We start from the raw sequence: 18,600 nt of genomic DNA, 5'->3' as shown, positions 1-18,600 counted from the left end.
ATACTCAGCGGAATATAAGCGTAAGACAATATTTGAACCTTGAAAATTTATGCTCAAATTGAGTGTAGTTATATTAAAAATATGGATATTTAGAACATTATTAATATTAATGCAGAACATTTGCTCATCCGTCTGATATACAAATAAATAATAATACGTTCCGATACTTATTAACTTAGTAAAATATTTTCTAGGTGGAAAACAGAAAATATGAATTTTATCTCATCGTTTTAACCAATGTGTGATACCATAGACAGCTACTAAATAAATTATATTAGTGTTTTGTCGTCATTATTTTGGGTCTGCTTTAGTTATATGACCCATACGACAATTCTTCACTCTTACCTGTAGGTAGAGGGAAAGGTGGTGTCTTAGTATTGGAGGTAACATTCCATTTCTCGTCGCCGAGGTTCCGGGATGAATGGCGATAATAAAGCAATATCTTCTCGCTTGTGTTTATTGGCTAAAACTACATTGAAGAAGGCGGGTAGTGGAATATACAAAATACAATAAGCGTATATAATAGAATCATGACAAACATATGAGCATGGAAGCTCAATACACAATAAGGAATCATATCCTGTATACATGAGGTAGAATTTATAAGATCGAAGCCTGTGTGTCGGACTCGATACTAACACAATAATAATTGGTTATACTTATAACATTTATGCATTATGCAACACAGTGCAATAGCTCTGAACTGAACGTGTCTGCGGAGCTAAGTTTTCCCACGCTCGTTACATAACATCTTGCATACATGACAATTAGATTGTAGTAATAGGTTATGTTACATAAAAAAAATAATATAGTAAATTTATAAAAGCACTTATTACACACATTTGAAGTACCTAACCTTCTTATGTGCTTAATAAGGTAAATTAAAATATATCGATAAAGTAGCATCTTCAAAAAACGAAACAAAAGGGTGAATACTAACTTGACTTATAAGTTTGAAAATGTTAATAACGAACCAAATTCTGATATTGTACTCCAGTACTGGAAGTAAAAGTTAAATAGGACACTAAATTTAATTATACTTATAGCATCTCAATCAATTAATGTAATATTCAGCTTATAAAAGTGGGAAATTTTCAACAAATAAATGAATAATTTACAATAAATACAAATAAAAATAACTGAACAGGAAAGACTGTCTAAGGCAGTTGTAGGTGGCGCCAATGGTTAACCAAGGACACCAAAAGAAGCCAATGACAGTAAATGTGTGACGTCATAGTGTTTTCTTTGCATTGGAAAACTGCGAATGAATCAGTTATGCCAGTGAATTTGTGTGGAGCAGGAACTGAAGAACCCGGGATATTAAAAGTAAGTAAATGCTTTGTTTTATTTGCTGTCGGGAAGTGTTTTGTCCAGTTTTGAAAGTTCTCTCCTAGGTTTTGGTCATGATTCAAGATCTTGGTTTCCCTTAATAACAATGAAGCTTGGACACCTGTGGTACAATTTGTGGTTTTAGTTTGCATTATACCAGGTTTTTTTTTTTTTTTTTTTTTTTTTTTTTTTTTTTTTTTTTTGTTTTTTTTTTTTTTTTTTTTTATCATGGCCTTTCATTGGTATTAGAGAAAAAATTGGAGAAAATACTAGTAAACGACTGCCACTAAGATTGTCTGAACCATTTAGGCTATAAGGCTAGTATTATCTAAAAGGACGTCTTTGAGTGTTTGTATCCCGCTTATATGAAGTAGATATGAGTTTGTACTGACATAAGTTTTTCGGAACAAAAGGCAGTTACGCATTTTAAAGTCCAGAGCTGGTTTAGGAGGCAGTATTATATTTAAATTTACTTTTCTCACGACCCGTTCCTTAATTAGCTCTCCATATCCCTCTTATTACCAGTCTTTTACCAAAGAGGAGTAATATTTACCAGTTTTAGTTACTTGATTAACATTACTAATATTAGCGTGCTTTGTGAAGTTAAGTAGCAATTTTCAATTTTAATCTGTTCGCTTAAAAGGGGTTTAACTTAACAGTGGAGGAGGAACAGGTGTTATTTGTAGCCATAAAAATTTTTGAATTTTCAATTGTTTTACTACAAATGCTACTTTTTACGAATTTTTTACTAAATTTACTGCTGTGGAACTCTTGTCACTAGAGTAACCTAGGCATAAACATTTAGAAAGCAGTCTGAACGGCAAAAGCAGTAAAATTTTCAGTGTTCCGTACAGTTTAAAATTTTTCCAAGCTTTAGACTCGTTTATTCTAAGCTTGACGTGCAATTACTTAATGGTTTTTTATCCAACGGCAAGGCCAGATTAAAAATAAAATGCTAATAAGCTGTTAGTCTTAGTCATTCAACAGTTTTGTTTGTTGTGAAAATGTTTGACTGGATTAACTTAATTTTGCTGAGCTGAGATAGCTTTTAAATTATCTTAAATGGTCCGGGTGTTTGCATTACGGATTAAGGTGCTTATGTAAAGCAGACTTAATACTAAATCTGCATAAATATTTTGGATACAGGACAGTTTATAAAAATGATTTTAACGAAGATCACATGCAAAACGTTACGGTGTGCCTGCAGTTTAGATCTTTTAACTAGGTAGGTTACATAATTTTCAATAAATTAGTTGAAGTATGCGACACTACAATTAGAGCAGAAAATTTATTGGCTTAGTTTATCGCTCTTCATTTACCAGAGTAGCCAGAACACTATGCATTGAAGTTAAGATGTATGTAAAATATGGCTTTGGTGAAGAGGGCACAGTATGTGGAACTTTAATGTTTGTTTCTTGCTGTTGCTATATCGTTGAGGATAAGAAACTATTTAAAATGGCACAGAATCTAGGACCGATTTACTAGTAATGAACGTAGATGATTAGTGTGGCTGAAAGTGGTTCGGAAGCGGAGATTGTGCTATTCTAGGCCGTCGCGTTAATTGAATTGAGGTATTGAACTGATTATACAGGAAAGTAATCGGAAGACTTTACAGATTTTATGCATTAGTGAAAACTATTAGATTTGGTTTTAATCTGTTCGAATTACCTGCACTAGAGTAATTTTTTTTTCTCCAAAGTGGTAACAAAAAAAAGTGGCTTTCGTCTAGAAAATGAGCTAAACTTGGCAAGGATCTTTTGGATAAGAACTGAAATTAGGAAAGGCATCCCGGTTTTGGGGACATGACTATATCCAATGATCTACCTGTCATCTCATTATATTAGCTTCCTGTTGATTTTGGTGCCCAAGTTTTCCCTGCTTTGTTTTGCTGCTATTTCTGGCAATGAGATCCCCGTAGACTCTCTGAAGAACTGGACAGGTTTTCCTTCGTATTCCGGAATTTAATTAAAATAAATTGGTGTGTAAGGTTCATTGAAAGTAAGATACCTATTAGTTGACACTGCAGTGTTAAAAGCTCCAAGAACCTATTACCCATGACTCTTGACAATGTTTTATTTCTTGACAATCTGGTAATTTCTGGACAAAGTATCTCAAATGGTCTTAATCCATGGGCTAATAATCAGATTCGTTAACTGGTGGAGAGTAATACCAAAATATGTTACTGGTAGTATTCTGCAGTGGTTAGGATTGTAGCCATATTTTACCTAAGCGTCTAATCAAAGTTTAATGTACCTTCAGGTACGTTAAGTTGCAATAAATTTGTGGGACTGTGGTTATCATGCAACACAAGTTTAGCACGATTATTATCACCAGGCCTGTGGCAGTTTTATGAAGTGACAATTCTTGGCAGTGCTTGTGAAAATGTGTAGCTTTAAATGAAATTTCAATAAATGATTGACAATTCACTAATCTTATAATGAGTCTTTAATCTCTCCACCGGTCTGGGGTTTTGTTTGGGCTAAAAAACTAATGCTCCTTAAAATGGTAAGTCAAAAAGAGCAGCTTTGTCTTAAGAGGAAAATGTTTAAACAGCAACTCTGATCATTCGCGCCCGATAACAGAATAAACCATTTGACCATTAATTTACAGGTCAATGTATCGCGTTAGACAGCTCGAATGGAATGAAATATAGTTTTAAGACTTAAGGACAAGCGCTGGGACCGTGAGGTCATTCTGCGCTGGAAAGGAAATTTCCTCTTTCTGCACTGGAAAGGAAATAGAGGGTAGGTAGGCTTGAAAGGTATTACAGGAGGAAAACCTCGCAATTGCATTGAAATACAATTGCACTGAAATACAATTGCACTGAAATAATTGTTAGAGGGTTGATAATAAGATCGTTGAGATATGAATGGAGGCACGGTAAAAGGAATGAAAGGGGTTGCAGCTTAGACTGCTTTAAATTATTTAAGGGTTAGGTAAATTATACTCTTGAATTTAAGTTTTCAGTTTCAGTGAATTACTTGCTAGTTACTTTCATGACTTGGCCCTTAATGACCATGAACTGAATTGTGTATTTTCCTTTTTCAGATTTCCAACCACCGTTTGTACCCTGTTGAACTGTCACTATCATCGCATAAGTTTACCATCGCCATTACGCAGATCGGTATATTGCAGTTATCGAGGATGTTTAATGATGAAGTAAGAACACTTCGAAGAAAAGTAATAATGTAGAGAACAATACATAAGCAAAATAGTGTGCCATTTTTCTTATCCATTTGTCTGGTGTTGGGCTAGTTTTTTAATCTTTAAATTGTTGACAGGAAAAGTTGACATAGCTTTCCAGGAATTGACCGGACTTGCAGGAATCTTTATCAATGTTTAAAGGAAATAAATCTTGAATTATGACAATGAAACTAGCAAGAACCTTTATCAAATATCCTTAATGGAAATAGGATATTATCATTGACAATACATAGTTGAGAGTAAGCGGAGTTTCTCGGTTCGTAGTAAAGCTTTTCAGTGAATCGGCTAAATATTAATACGTAGAGAAGTGGGTATCTATTTAAGACTGCCTTTTGTGGGGAAAGTTTTGACTTTAGGTAAATGTCTGAATATTACCAGGCATTCCTCGGTCGATGATAAATGAATTAGGTTGCAGTGTCATCTAAGAAAGCAAAATAGAATTATTTCGGCTTAATTGTTTACACTTAAACACTCATAACATTTATTGATAGAGTAAACTGTTGACGAATAAATTTACTATGCTTGTAACATTCAGTAAAATTTGAATCCATTTGTTCCATTCACTAAAATTTATAATTAAATGTGGGGGTCTTTCCGAAGTGGCTAAAAAATCATTTATATTAACCCAGTGTAAATATAAATTTTATAAGTTTGTTAAAAGTTGTGTAGATTAATCTGAAGATTGATTCTTAGAAAGTTGAGAGTTGTGGTAGGAGATAAGAAGGCAGCCTGAACGAAAACCCATTCTCACTTCTTAATATTTTTCAAGTGTTCAGTTAATTTCCTATTCTAGTACGTGCTGCTAATTTTCACCTTTAAAATTGTCTTCAAAATGGAGTTTTTAATAAACACCTGACTGGGTTTCTTTCGCTATCAATGACGTTTTGGGAAGTGGCAAATAAAAAATGTTCCCGCAATGTTATGAATTTTCTTTAGGAATTCACTTTGTCATACAAAGACATCAGGCTAATTAAGCAGCTCGATAACTTATCAGCATGCAATAACAATGATCTGTGACATATGACTACTGGTTAAAATGTATCGGCTGGTGAGCATAGGAAATGAACGAGGGCCTGATATTTATCGATAAAGAGAACATATATCGGTGTAACATTGTTTTAGGGATTCTTGTTGGAAAGTAGCCAAGGAATGATAGGATACTATACATAATTTTATAAGGAATAAATAGGTAATTGGTAAATAATAGGATTGTCCGATGTGGTGTGACGAGCTAGTTTTTATAAAATTTTTCAAAGGTTAAAAAGAACTAGAATGTGAATAGTGATAGTTTGCTTAAAGGAAGTGGTGTGAGAGTTCGTACGAGTAGAGGCAATCGCTTATCCTTTTGGCTTAGGCTCTAAATTATTGACAATTATCATTAAATTATCGATGATTATCAATAAACACCACGAACATCGTAATTAACTAATGAATTATGAGGACAGAAAGGTCGGTTAACAGCAAAGGTCAGTTAACAGCCTTTCTTTACCTAGGTATGTGTATGAAAAGGCTTCCACTGAAAGTTATCGAAGACTCGACACGAATATGAATGTGAATTTAGTGTCATGACGGCGTTGTGGCGATTGATTATTGGTTGGATATAAACTTGGTATTGGAGTATTAATAGAAGTTAGGCAGTCGTTATTAAGGATTAGTTTGTTATTGGTATTGAGTGAAGACATAAACCAAAAAGTAATGTCGTTTGGTTTTTCAAAGGCGAAAGCTAGAACACAGGCTGTCCATTAATTCTTTATGCACGGTTGCAGATTATGGAGAAAAGTCTGTGCAGTGTGTTTGGAATGAGTTTTAATTATGGGATAGTAAAATTCTACTTTTCTAATAGCCTAACAAGAAAGATTCAGATTGAATTTTCTCGACAAACTAAACAGCATTAAATCTGTGGTATATGCTATCGTCAGAGCAAAGATATTTCTTAGTGCTTAAAGTTTTGTATAATTCACCAGAATATCCATTCCTCCATTGGGGTACATATATCAAAATCTCGCACTTCTGTGAGTTGCTGCAATAAATCCACCTTTTCATTATACAATTTTCCTCTGTATCTGCTATGATTATCAAAGTATTTCGCAAATTTCAAATTTCCGTTGTCATGGGACAAGATAAATGGATACACGAGCATATAATATCAATCTGGTATGTCAATATTCTCCCATAAATTGTGAAGCTGTGTAATTATTACTAGAGGTTGGATCCCACTTAGTTATCAATGAAGAAAATTAATATACAAATATAACGGGCATATCTGCAGCCTCAATGAACCAAGATCAAACAGAAACTTACATGAACGGTCGTGGCAGTTGAGTTCGATTATAACGATAAATTGGTGATAATCTGGAGCAAAATGAGTTTGCAGAAACCTTTACTACTGATCTTGGTATTAATGCCCGTCGTTACTTAGCCTAATGGTCTGCTTTCTTGTGAGGCTACACTTTCTCCTTTGCATTTCGCCCTAATGCTCTTCAGATAGTTACTCGAGAAAATGAATACCGAACTTTTATCTTGGGTATGGACTTTTCGTAGTTGCAAGTAAATTTATCTATTGCCGCAAGTGCAAGAAGAATGTTTCAAGTTTTCTTTTTACTTTCAGAAAACAAAATCTCATCTCGAGTGTGACTTCGTAATTAACGGGTTGCCAAACAGGAGCAGCCTGTGCCGACATATAGCTAACTTAAACTACATTATCAAGCGCCTTCTCTCGAGTAAAGATCTTCGACAAGGCGAGGAAAATCTATATATGAAGCATAGTAAGGGCTCAAGATTAATAATTGTAGATACTAATGATAGGGGTTTGAATATAATTACTATGACTACTGCTAACTTTGCTTAAACCTCATAAAATCTTTCTAAGACTGTACTTCAGTTATGGTGGCTGGGCTGGTTTAAAAACTTTGGAAATGGAATCATCTTGTATTAACGGTATTAACACCAGGTTTTTAATTCCCCTTTGGCTGTAGTTGTCGCCAGAGATGGCGATGGTACTAGGCAGGAAGCAAGAGCAATATAAGCACTTGGAAGTGAAAAATTGAGAGGTGGAGAAAGAGACTCCAACAGCAGCACTCTCACCACCCCCAATGTTAATGATACTGAGAACGGACATCAGCTGTTGGGGAGCGCTGACCAGTTAGCGCCAAGGAGGAGTAAATATCCCTACTGTGATCGAAACTTTACCACTTATGCAGGGAATAGGCTGCATCAAAGACTGGCCCATTAGAGCGAGTACCATCAAGGGGAGATCCAGAGGTTAGAAAGCCGCCCCAATCAAATCTGGTTTAATGATATGCTCATAAATATGGCGAGCTATGAACTCAAAAACCTTAAGAATACCCCCTTGAATAAAGCCATCCAGAAAGACGTACTACCACGCCGATCAATTGATGGGATAACTGGGAAAAGAAAATCAATTAAATATAAGAAGTTGCTTGAAGACACCAAAGCAAAAAGGTATCTGAACGCAGTAGAATATAAAAATTAGGAAAAATTGGAACTGGATAAAGAAACAGATTGTGACATACCTAAATTAACTTTCAAAAGCGGAAGTAAGGAAAGAATTGGTAGGAGCAGCGATAAAAATAAACCGCACTAAGATAAAAGCCACCTACCCCCATATAAACAAGAAAATCCATGAAAGTGTCTTCCCCAACAATACCCTTTAGAGTATAAAGAACGTAAGAAGGACCAAGCAATATCTGGAAACACACTGCAGGACCAAACAAATGGCTCACTAAGAAATCCCTAGTACCATCAAAGACCAAACTAAAAATTCCAAAATATCGCCTAGGACACCGAGAAGGAAACTGTCAAACCTGCGCAGATGGCCAGTGGTTTAACACCAGATAATATAGGTAATGAAGGAAAGGGCCAACAAGTTAGTGAAATGGAAAGGAGCAGGAATGATAGTCACGACAGAATGAATGAATATCTCGAGCAATGGACAAGAAGTGATGAAGCACTAAATAGAGGTGAGGAAAGTATTCCATCTAAGCCACCAACACCTGGCAGCCCTTCAAGTAGTAACTTGGAAACAACGTCCTCATCAAATTCTTCGGATGACGAGTCCCAAGTGAACACCACGACTGAGACAGACTAAGAAATGTTCAAAGGAATCTTCGGTGAGCGGCAAGTATCCAGCAGGATTACCTGAAGAAGAGGGAACAAACAATACTTACCCAACAGGATCAGAAGAAGGGAATACACTATTATTCAAAGGAAATGGAAGAACAGAGGAAAAATAACAGCAAATTTCTTAGCTGGAAAAGACCCCCTAGCAGACCCCTACCCTTCTGCCAGGGGCTGAGAAATTCTGGGGGAGATTGTTCGGGAGAGTGAGTCCGGCGCAAAATGAAAATCCAGAAACCTGAAGATCTCCCCAAAAATATTTATCATTAGAGGACATAAATAAAATGGACGAAAGCGAAAACCAGGCTGGGATCAGCACCTGGTCCAGATGGGGTACGTCCAGGGGATTTTAGAAGTGCCGACGACCGGAAAATGAGCATCATAACTGACTAGGCTGCAACGGGAAACACCACCCTGATCGCAAAAAAAGGACAATCCAACCGACCCAAGTGACTTCAGACCTATTACAGTCACCTCAGTGGTCACTCGGGGGCTACACATGATACTGGCGAAGCGGATGGCGGACCGGATCCCCACTTCAACCAGGCAAAAGGGGTTAGTCTGAAGATTGGGTCTGTGCAAACCCATTGATATTAGAAGAATTTATCAGTAGGGCTAAGGCCAAATCCACGAGCCTATATTTGGGCACCAAGCCATACTAGGAATCCTCAGAATGACAGCTAGATGCGAAATCCATCTAGTATCTGGCGAAATACTACGCGAAGAGAAGACCCAAACAAAGATCCTAAATGCTGAGGTTGAAGTAAAGCTGGGTGTTATGCAGGGAGATCCGCCCTCCCCCATAATATTCAACATTGTCCTGGAGGCAGCTTTGGAAAAGCTACCAGCTGGAATTGAGGCCCAGCTGGAGTCCGAATTGATTAAATACATAGCCTTCGCCGATGATATTGTTGTGGTGGCAACATCAAGAGAGAAGATGTCAGCAGGAAGAGAAATTATTGGATGAAACAGGGAAACTAAGACTTGAATCTGGACTGGAGAAGTGTGCCACCCTCTGAATCGTCGGCGACCGGTCAAAGAAGACCTGGTACCAAGATGCTCGATCAATCAAATACAAGGGAACGACAATACCATCTATCAAGCCCAGTAAAGTTTATAAATGTCTTAGAATTGAAGAGGGCGCAGATACCAAAACAAATGGGAACAAGGTGTTGGGAAAACTACAAAAGGCCCCCTTGAAGCCCCAACAAAATTTTTGGGCCCTGAATAAAGTGGCCATTCCAAGAATAAAACATCCGGCAATAAACGGCCGTCTCAAAAATACCACCTCAACCATCTGGATGCCGAAGTAAGGAAATTTATTAAGAAGGCCCTACACCTCCCAAAAGATATCCCCAACGTGGCCCTATATACTTCACTGGAGGAAGGAGGAATGGGTATTTACAACTTCAAGACACTTGTACCAGTAGAGCTTAGAAAAAGTGGGGCAGGCTAAAGAAAGCACAAGACCCAGTGGTGGCTGGACTAGCAAGAAAGAATTGAGGCAACACCTGGAGAGGCAACACAGAACGTGCAAAACCTATGGAGGGAAAAATTGATCAACTCTGTTGATGGGTCAGGACTAAGCAAGGCAGCCCAAGGACCATGGCATAATTGGATTGATGCTGGAACATCTCTAGTACCTAGAGGCAGGTTTTGCAATCTCATCAAACTAAGACAAGGAGTCCTGATCACCCCTGCGAGGAGTGCAAGGGGGAGGGATGTGCAAGGACTTTGCGACCTGGGGTGTGCCAGCCAGGGCACGCTGCATCACATCTTGCAGAACTGCCCAAAGATGCAACCTTGGAAGATTGTGCGACGTCGTCATCGTGAACTGGCTGGCCACCAAGTTAGAAGACCGAGGACACCAGGTGGTGAAGGAGCTGCACATCTCGACCTCCCAAGGACTAAGAAAACCAGACTCACTTAATAGTATGGAATAACAATGCAGCCAAGATATTAGACAACCAAATAGTAAGAGACTCTAACGTCGCCTCTCTAAACCATCTCGACGACCTGAAGACCAGAAAATATAACACCCCTGAAATCACCAAAGTGGAAGAACTAATGGGCACACACCGACAGTGGGAGCCATCACTGAACTGGAGGGGAGTGGCCTCCAAGAGAGCAGTAGGGATACTTAAGAAGTTGGGCCTCAGAAACTTAGACTAAACCATCATGATTCTGAAGGCCATGGAAGGTGGCCTGTCCATATATTCAAATTATATGGGCATGGCAGGCGGAGGAGACGTAACCTGATTGGCGCATCGCGGCAGATTCAGCCATACAACGTTCCTCCGAACTTGATCCATTGAGTGGAGATCGTGCCGGGATAGGAGGCAAGTTAGAAGACATCTGGGAGCCTCCTGCGACATGTACGCAGTTGTAAATTAGCTTTATTGTAAAATAAAAAGCAAATGAGGTTAGCGCTAACAGTTAGGCAGGCAAGATCTGGAGTGTATGTAGGAAAGATAGGTTAACTAAAAAAAAAAAAAATTGATGGTACTAAGTCATATGGTGGTAAAATGAACAACAGCCAAACAATGTTTACTTTGCCATTTAGTGAAAAAAAAAATTTACTATTAATATAGTTTACTATGAACAACCATTGAAAAGAGTAAAACCAAGGCTAAAATTAAGAAAATGTTGGTAAATGCGTGGGGCAAGTTATAGTTAACTATACTGTAGATTCATAGGAAAGTTTTTATTTAGTGGTAGATTCATAGGTACGTTTTTATTTAGCGGATTTTAACGACTATGGTTTTCTTGTATTTGTTAAAAGTTCCTTTTAAACAGAGGTTAAATTTAGATTTCCAAAGAACCCGGATTCCAGAATAAGTTTACTAAAGGTGGTAATCTTCAACGGTGTGGTTTTTTTTTATAAGTTTCTGGAACCTTCAATAATATAGTTCCTCAACCAAATTTGAATAGTATAGATTCAGTGTTTTTATAGGTTTCTGGAAGCTTAAATAGTATAGTTCCTCAGCCAAATTTGCATAGTAGAGATTGTGTTTTTATAGGTTTCTGGAACTTTAAATACTATAGTTCCTCAGCCAAAAATTGAATAGTATAGATTCGGTGTTTTTATAGGTCTGGAACCTTAAATACTGTAGTTCCTCAGTCAAATTTGAATAGTATAGATTCAGAGCCAAATTATTATAGTAAAATTCAGTGTTTTTATAGCTTTCCGAGAGAGTTTAATTAAAATGTAACTAACAAATTTGAATATATTCAGTTTTTTATGGGTTTCTGGAACCTTAATAATTCAGCCGTATTCAAATAGTAAGGTTGCAGTGTGTTTTCAAGCGTTTTCATATGTCTGTCTTTCTCTACCAGTTTCGATGTTTGTCAACAAACAGTTGCTTAAGGTACTCAATATTATAAGGGTCGGGGAGGGATATCAAATATTTTTCAAACATTTTTCACGCAATAAGTGTTTTCAACAGGTATCCTTAAACAGGTATCCAGTGAGTTTGGTCAGCACCTCCTATATTATTGATTCGAGCATTCAAGTTTGATTACGGAATCAAACTTGAGACTTAACTACTAGGTAAGTTAGATTTTAAGATATTACTAAGCATACTGAACATTTTGTTGTGAAAGGTTTTAAAAGGTTTATATTAATAGGCAGCACGAAAGTCCCAGCATACTGCGCTAGTTACCAAATTTATTTTTTAATCATTCCTTGTCAAGTTGTAATGCTGGTAGGTCTAATGAAATTTATGTAAATCTGATGGCTTGTAACTTAGTTATAACTATTGTCTAATTTTTAACTTCAGAAGGGGCAAGGTTGGCTGTGCGGAAGTTGGAGGATCCGAGGATGGTTGAAGTTAATTGGAGTAAACTGCGAATGACGCAGTTAGGACAGTGTCTTTTTTGCGGAGTGGGTAGCTGTCAGTCTGTCTCACCGAAATCATTACTATACACCCCACTTTGGGTATGCCCTTTGGCAGTTTTTTTTTTTTTTTCTTGGGAAGACTTCGTTGAAGGGGTTAACTGTACGTTAACGTAACTTGTGTACCAGTCGTTATTTGTTTAGAAAATTGCCAGGAAAATGCTAAATATTTCAAAAATATATGCAAAATTTTTTTCTGAAGTTTTGTAAAAATGTTTATCCAATAGGGAAAATTATTTCCTTCAACTTCCTTAGCGGAAATTAAACACTTTTTGAAAAATTGAGTCAAGAAATGTTTCGAATGAAAATTAACTACCCTGGATTACTGATTAATGTTCTTTATTTCTTTAGAAAACTACTTCCCTCTATTGACGGTGACTAACTTTTCTCGTTGGAAGACTTGAATCTACTTCAAAACTAATCTTCTCTGGAAAGCGGACTTCATTCTCCTCCTCCTTAACTGCTCTTCTCTCAAAGGACAATTCCTCCTCATTTACTCTTCTCTCATTGGAGGACTTCTATATCCCCCCCCTCCTCTGCTCTTGAAGGTAGACTTCATCTCCCTCCTCCTCAACTGCTCTTCTGAGGAAGACTCCTCTCAATTGCTCTTCTCTCGAAAATAGACTTCCATCTACTCCTCAACTGCTCTTATCTCGATAGTCAACGCACAGTGGTTCCTAAAAAAAATGTGAATCAAGACTTAATAAATACGCAACTTTCAAACGTAGCTTTGAAATATTACGGTAACGTCTACGAAATTTTCATATATTTTAGAAATGTCATTTAGTATTTTGGCTTCTCAATGTCCTTCATGGCTTCACGACAACGTCAGTACTCCTTGATTAAATAGAAGACTGAACCCAGTTTCATTCAGCCGAGGTAGACTTGTTTTCGTGAAGACACTAGTGACTGCGAAACAAAATTCCAGTTCAAAAATGTATGAAGATTCCGTACAAATATAGTTAGTGAAATTTTACAAAAATTAAAAAATATAAAATAAAGGGGAACCCTGGAATTCATAAATGACACATGCAACAACATCAATTTTATAAATGATAGAAGTCCGTTAGATATTCCAAAAATACCATAAACAATTTGTCATCTGCTTAAAGGATCCCAATTAAAACACGGGACCTTGACATCTTAAAATGATACAAGGAATACTATCAGCGTAAAACATTCTGGCTGAAGGATCCTGACAATATAAATTGGCAGATATGACCATTTAAAGTAAATACTACGGATACCTAAAACAAAGTGTCCACTGCATAAATACCTGACCATATGATAGTCAAGACCATTATTAATTATGTGAAACCATGTGTCTGAAGAAGAGCATTCTTAGTTCCGAATATACAAAATACATAACCTTATTAATCATCACCCATCCTTGTCAGTTATACAAATGTTCTTGAACCGTAAACTGTCAAAAGAAAATACTAGCACTGTAACAGAACATACAGTCTGTGGGACTGATACCCGGTATGATTTAGTCTAATATTAAAGATCCAACATGGCTTGCAAGAGCAAAATCGAAACTTTCAAATCTGAAGAATTTTGAAATATTTAGACCATTATTTGAAAGCACGTTTTCTGGAATATACGATAAACCATTCATCTCCGATGTTTACATTCAATGAGAGAGAGAGAGAGAATTTCATGATATTGAAAAGATAAAACATTAAGCAAAGAGAGAGAGAGCAGAAAAACATGAACCACCTTTTTATCTAATGTACGGGCACAAACCAAAGCTGTTGACTCTTGGCTTTGACTCAAAATGGAATGAAAAGTTACCATGTTAAAACTTTCCACAAATAAAATGGAAAACATACAGGAAGATCCCTAAATAAAAAGTAAGGACTCATCACCTGTAACCAAGATCAAGCGTCTGAAATAATCAATTGAAGCAATTGGTTAATCTTTTAATCTGTTAATTATAAAATTTTATAAAATCATTAACTGAAATAAAATCTTGAGTTTACTAATAAAACAAATCCGTTAGACCAGCATGCGAGAATCTCATTAGCTCGGTAGTCTGGTAAAATTACTGAATAATAATAGCTTCCCAAGCACTAACTTCATAATGTACTATGTTTTGAGATATTTTAAGATAACCACTGCGTTTCAGCATTTCAACAATCAGTTAATCAATCCAAACAGAACCTTCACCTACGCACAGCACACACAGAGAGAGAGAGAGGAGAGAGAGAGAGAGAGAGAGAGAGAGAGAATCACCTTTTGAAACCTGTCAGCACAACTGTAAATCCACTGTAAACAGCAATAGAACAACAAAGCAGCATCTATTTTGCTCAAGCATGACAAAATTCAAACTCTATATTTACTTAGCACATAATTAAATACAGCCCACCAAGGAGTGAAGTTGACTAATATACTAGATCTCGGTTATTAATTTTCTTGAGATGTGAACCGCTAGTTAATATAGCTGCTACTGTACTTCCATTGTTGATGTTCTCGAAACTCTTATCAATAACTAATCATCGTATCTTCAGCCTACCATCTGCACGGTTTCATAAAAGGTATAAAACCAATAACTTCACTATCTTTAAGAACTTTGCTGCTTATGAGATTTATTACAGTAACTTTACAAGCAAGTGAACCCCTGAAAACTTTTCAAAACATTAAAACTAAAAGACCCATCACAGTTTGGCCTCCAGAAACAACTTGTGTGAACTAACATTGACAAATGGAAAAGGAAGTTTTGGCCGTATTATTGGCACCTGAGAAATTTCGTCTGTACCTAAATGGAAAACTATTCAGTATTATGAACCACCACCATCAACGATGACTATATTCCATCTGGGAGGTGAACCCCCAGCCAACATCCTGAGGAGAATTCTATACATGCTACAGCAGTGACTACAGAGCAGAACATAAGACACTATCCAATCCAATTTAACTATCTTCAGAAATGAAAGGACTGAGAAAATTCATAAACCGCTTATAGCATAATTCAAAAATAACTGACATCGGCCAAGTATAACATAGACCTCAGTTACAGTAGGTTATTTCTTTTTCTTGAAATGTGAACCGCTGATCAATTTAGCTACTGTACTTTCATTGCAGATGTTCAACTATTAATATAAATCTATCACCAAGTCTAAAGCCTGCCCATTGCACGGTTTCAAAAAATGGGATAAAACCAGCAAATTCTAAATATTTCTAAGAACTACTGCTTTCAGAGTATGATGGACTTTCTGATAAGGTTTATTATCAGATTTTAGTTGAACTATTTCATCTCCATGCATTGAATTTGGTCTGTCATGGAAGGCTTGTCTACATGTATCATCAAACAATGGCTGCTCATTTGTCCTAAATTTAATTAACTTTCTAAGGTCATATCTATTTAAAATAGCCATCAGCATTTCATTTAATTTCTTGGGATCAGGATCTTACATAGCATCTGAATTATTAAGTGCCTAAAAAGCTTCAATAATGCAATTCCAAATGGCTCTGGATTTCAACCAGAACATTTTTCCAAAGTGGAATTAGGAATATGACTCCAGTCCAGCTCAATAGTGCCATGGTCAGAAGTACCTAAATATTTACAAATCTTGGCCTTCACAACAGCTGGAACATTTGTGAATATGAAGTCTAATCTATTACCAGAAGTGTGCGTAGGTTAATCAATTAGCTGGACAAAATCGGAGGACGTACAGAACTCAAGAGCAGACGAGCCAGCCATGTTGATCTGTGGAATTTGAATTTGGCCACTTCTGTGTTGTGCACTCCAATCTCCACAAATAACGAATGAAACTACTGAATCCCGTGACTGAGCCATACTAGTCCTCTCCAAAAGACAGTCATATATAGATATTTGTATTACGGTAAACAGCAAACATTACATAGTTATTGCAGAATCGATATTTGGATTGTGTAATCGATATTTGGATTACAGTAAACAGCAAATACTACATGGTTATTGTAGTAATTGCTGAAAATATTAAAACTCGGAACTTCATGGCAACTACACAAATTTGAGGATAAATAGGTCATCCGGACTTTGAGTATACAGCCATACCTAGCGTGTGGGGGATATTACGATGATAAAGTCAAGGGCATAAATACCCAGGATAAATACTTGACCTTCCTTTTGACTTGTTACTACTTACAAGTGTCTCGATAAAAACAACAAATTGTAGTTGCAAGCACAACTTTGGAGATCAAGAAAATTTAACCTTAAGCCCAGAATATTTGAATCAAGTACATTGCAACGGGATCTGTAATAAAGTCACTAATTGTATACAAGAATTTATTAGTCATCCTAACATTCTATTATGTAGCCTACTTAAAGCAGTGTAAACTGAACAAATGTGCAACTTACCCTACTAGAGCAACTTTGCCAAATTTACTCTTCCTCTGGTCATGCCTCACAGGTAGAAAAACTGGAGAAACACGCTGAGCTTGTTGTACTTCAAGACATACTAAGGCCTACTCATGCCTTTAAGATGTATCCAGTAACGAAAGTGTTTCAAAAGGATTCTTCAGATCAAAGAAATCAGCTCTGGCCCAAGTAGCGATCTTTTCATCTTATCTGGAATGAAAGCATGGCCAATGAAAAAAACAATCCACATTAATCACAGAGAATTATGAAACTTCTATATTTTAATCAAGATACCAAATAACTCTGGAATACTTCTGTGTTCTAGAAATATTTTTGTGTGCCGGAATGCTGCGAAGGATTCTGGGGAAAATGCAATCGTTTTAAAAAAATTTCACAAATGACTTACTCTGCATAAAACCTTTATTAATTTGAGATCAGTCTCATACAATTAGTTATAACAAGTGGGTTCAAAATTGTTGACTAAGAGAGAGTGCAAATTTTTATAAAATGGCAGGCTATCCGCATAGGTAAATCTAGGCAATAACTCCGCGTCGGGCATTTCTTTGGAAATTAGTTTCCTATAGCACTTGAGTTGCCTTACTAAGAATTTATATGGGGTTAGATTGTAATTAAACCTTCAGGGCTAGTACTAAACACACTTATGAAATACATTGGACGGCCCAATCCCTAGCGGCTGTCGTATTTGAGGGAACGCTCCTTGCAGTCCGTGCGGAGTTTTGGCTAGAATCACTGAAACCATAACATGGACCATGAGAAAACTCTGCCAAGTCTTATCGAAATTACTGGAATCAGTTGCAATTCCTGCCTCTAATGGCTGCATATATTTGCTTATTTAATTTTTACTCCAGTATTACTATTAAAAATTGAATGGTATTGGACAACACTCAAAGACAACTGTCTTACACGTTCAACAAAGATCTACACACGCTGTATGGCCTTTTAGATACTGTCATTCCTAATCGCTTTTAGTCAAAAAAAAAAAAAAAAATTCTGCATTAAAAATTAAATATTCTAAAAAGAACGGCGCTTCAATAAATGTGCTCGGGCTTTCACGACTTTAACACCGAAAACAGGAAACGACTGAAGGAAATTATGAGTCACTGAAACCGTTTAATTTTGATATTCTCGTGGATTTTAAATGTCTAATCTGGTAGATCTCAGTTGGTTTACAGAGTTCGTAACAAATCACAGATTGCTATAAAGCAAGGGCTCTCCTAGCATAAAGCCAGCATCCATCTGAAACCTGCTGACCAACCATCGTTGTGTTTTTGTCTAGGTGGGTTTTTTACGTTGCATGGAAACCAGTGGTTATCAGCAACGGGACCAACGGCTTTACGTGGCTTTGCGAACCACGTCGAGAGTGAACCTCCATCACCAGATATAGACATCTCTCATTCCTTCAATGGAATGCCCGAGAATCGAACTCGCGGCCACCGAGGTGGCACGCCAACACCATACCAACCACGCCACTGAGGCGCTAACAATTATCGATGGACATAGGTATATCATTTTTTAACAGTTTTCGAAGGCATCAGCCAAAACGTGACTAATAAAACCTAGCACTATTATTATTAGACACGCCAAGATATTTAGTAGTACCTGGACTTAATTACCCCAGCTCTCGATGTGGCATTTTCATTTTTGCTACAAGTCATTAAGAAGACAACATTCA

General features: G+C 36.8%; 1 long non-coding RNA gene across 3 annotated transcripts; it reads left to right on the top strand.

Moving 5' to 3' along the window:
* The first annotated feature begins 1,279 nt into the window (after positions 1-1,279).
* On the top strand, positions 1,280-13,026 carry LOC135207669 (uncharacterized). Of its 3 annotated transcripts, none has more exons than XR_010313032.1 (5): positions 1,280-1,326; positions 4,378-4,488; positions 7,142-7,298; positions 12,131-12,220; positions 12,450-13,026. It is a non-coding gene; the product is annotated as an uncharacterized LOC135207669 (long non-coding RNA). The 3 variants fall into 3 exon arrangements; XR_010313033.1 differs by having other exon boundaries at positions 12,117-12,220; XR_010313034.1 differs by lacking the exon at positions 12,131-12,220.
* Positions 13,027-18,600: the final 5,574 nt, after the last annotated feature.

The sequence above is a fragment of the Macrobrachium nipponense genome, chromosome 34 (genome assembly GCF_015104395.2).
Source record: "Macrobrachium nipponense isolate FS-2020 chromosome 34, ASM1510439v2, whole genome shotgun sequence".
Classification (NCBI taxonomy): Eukaryota; Metazoa; Arthropoda; class Malacostraca; order Decapoda; family Palaemonidae; genus Macrobrachium; species Macrobrachium nipponense.
This window is presented reverse-complemented; position numbering and strand designations above follow the sequence as displayed.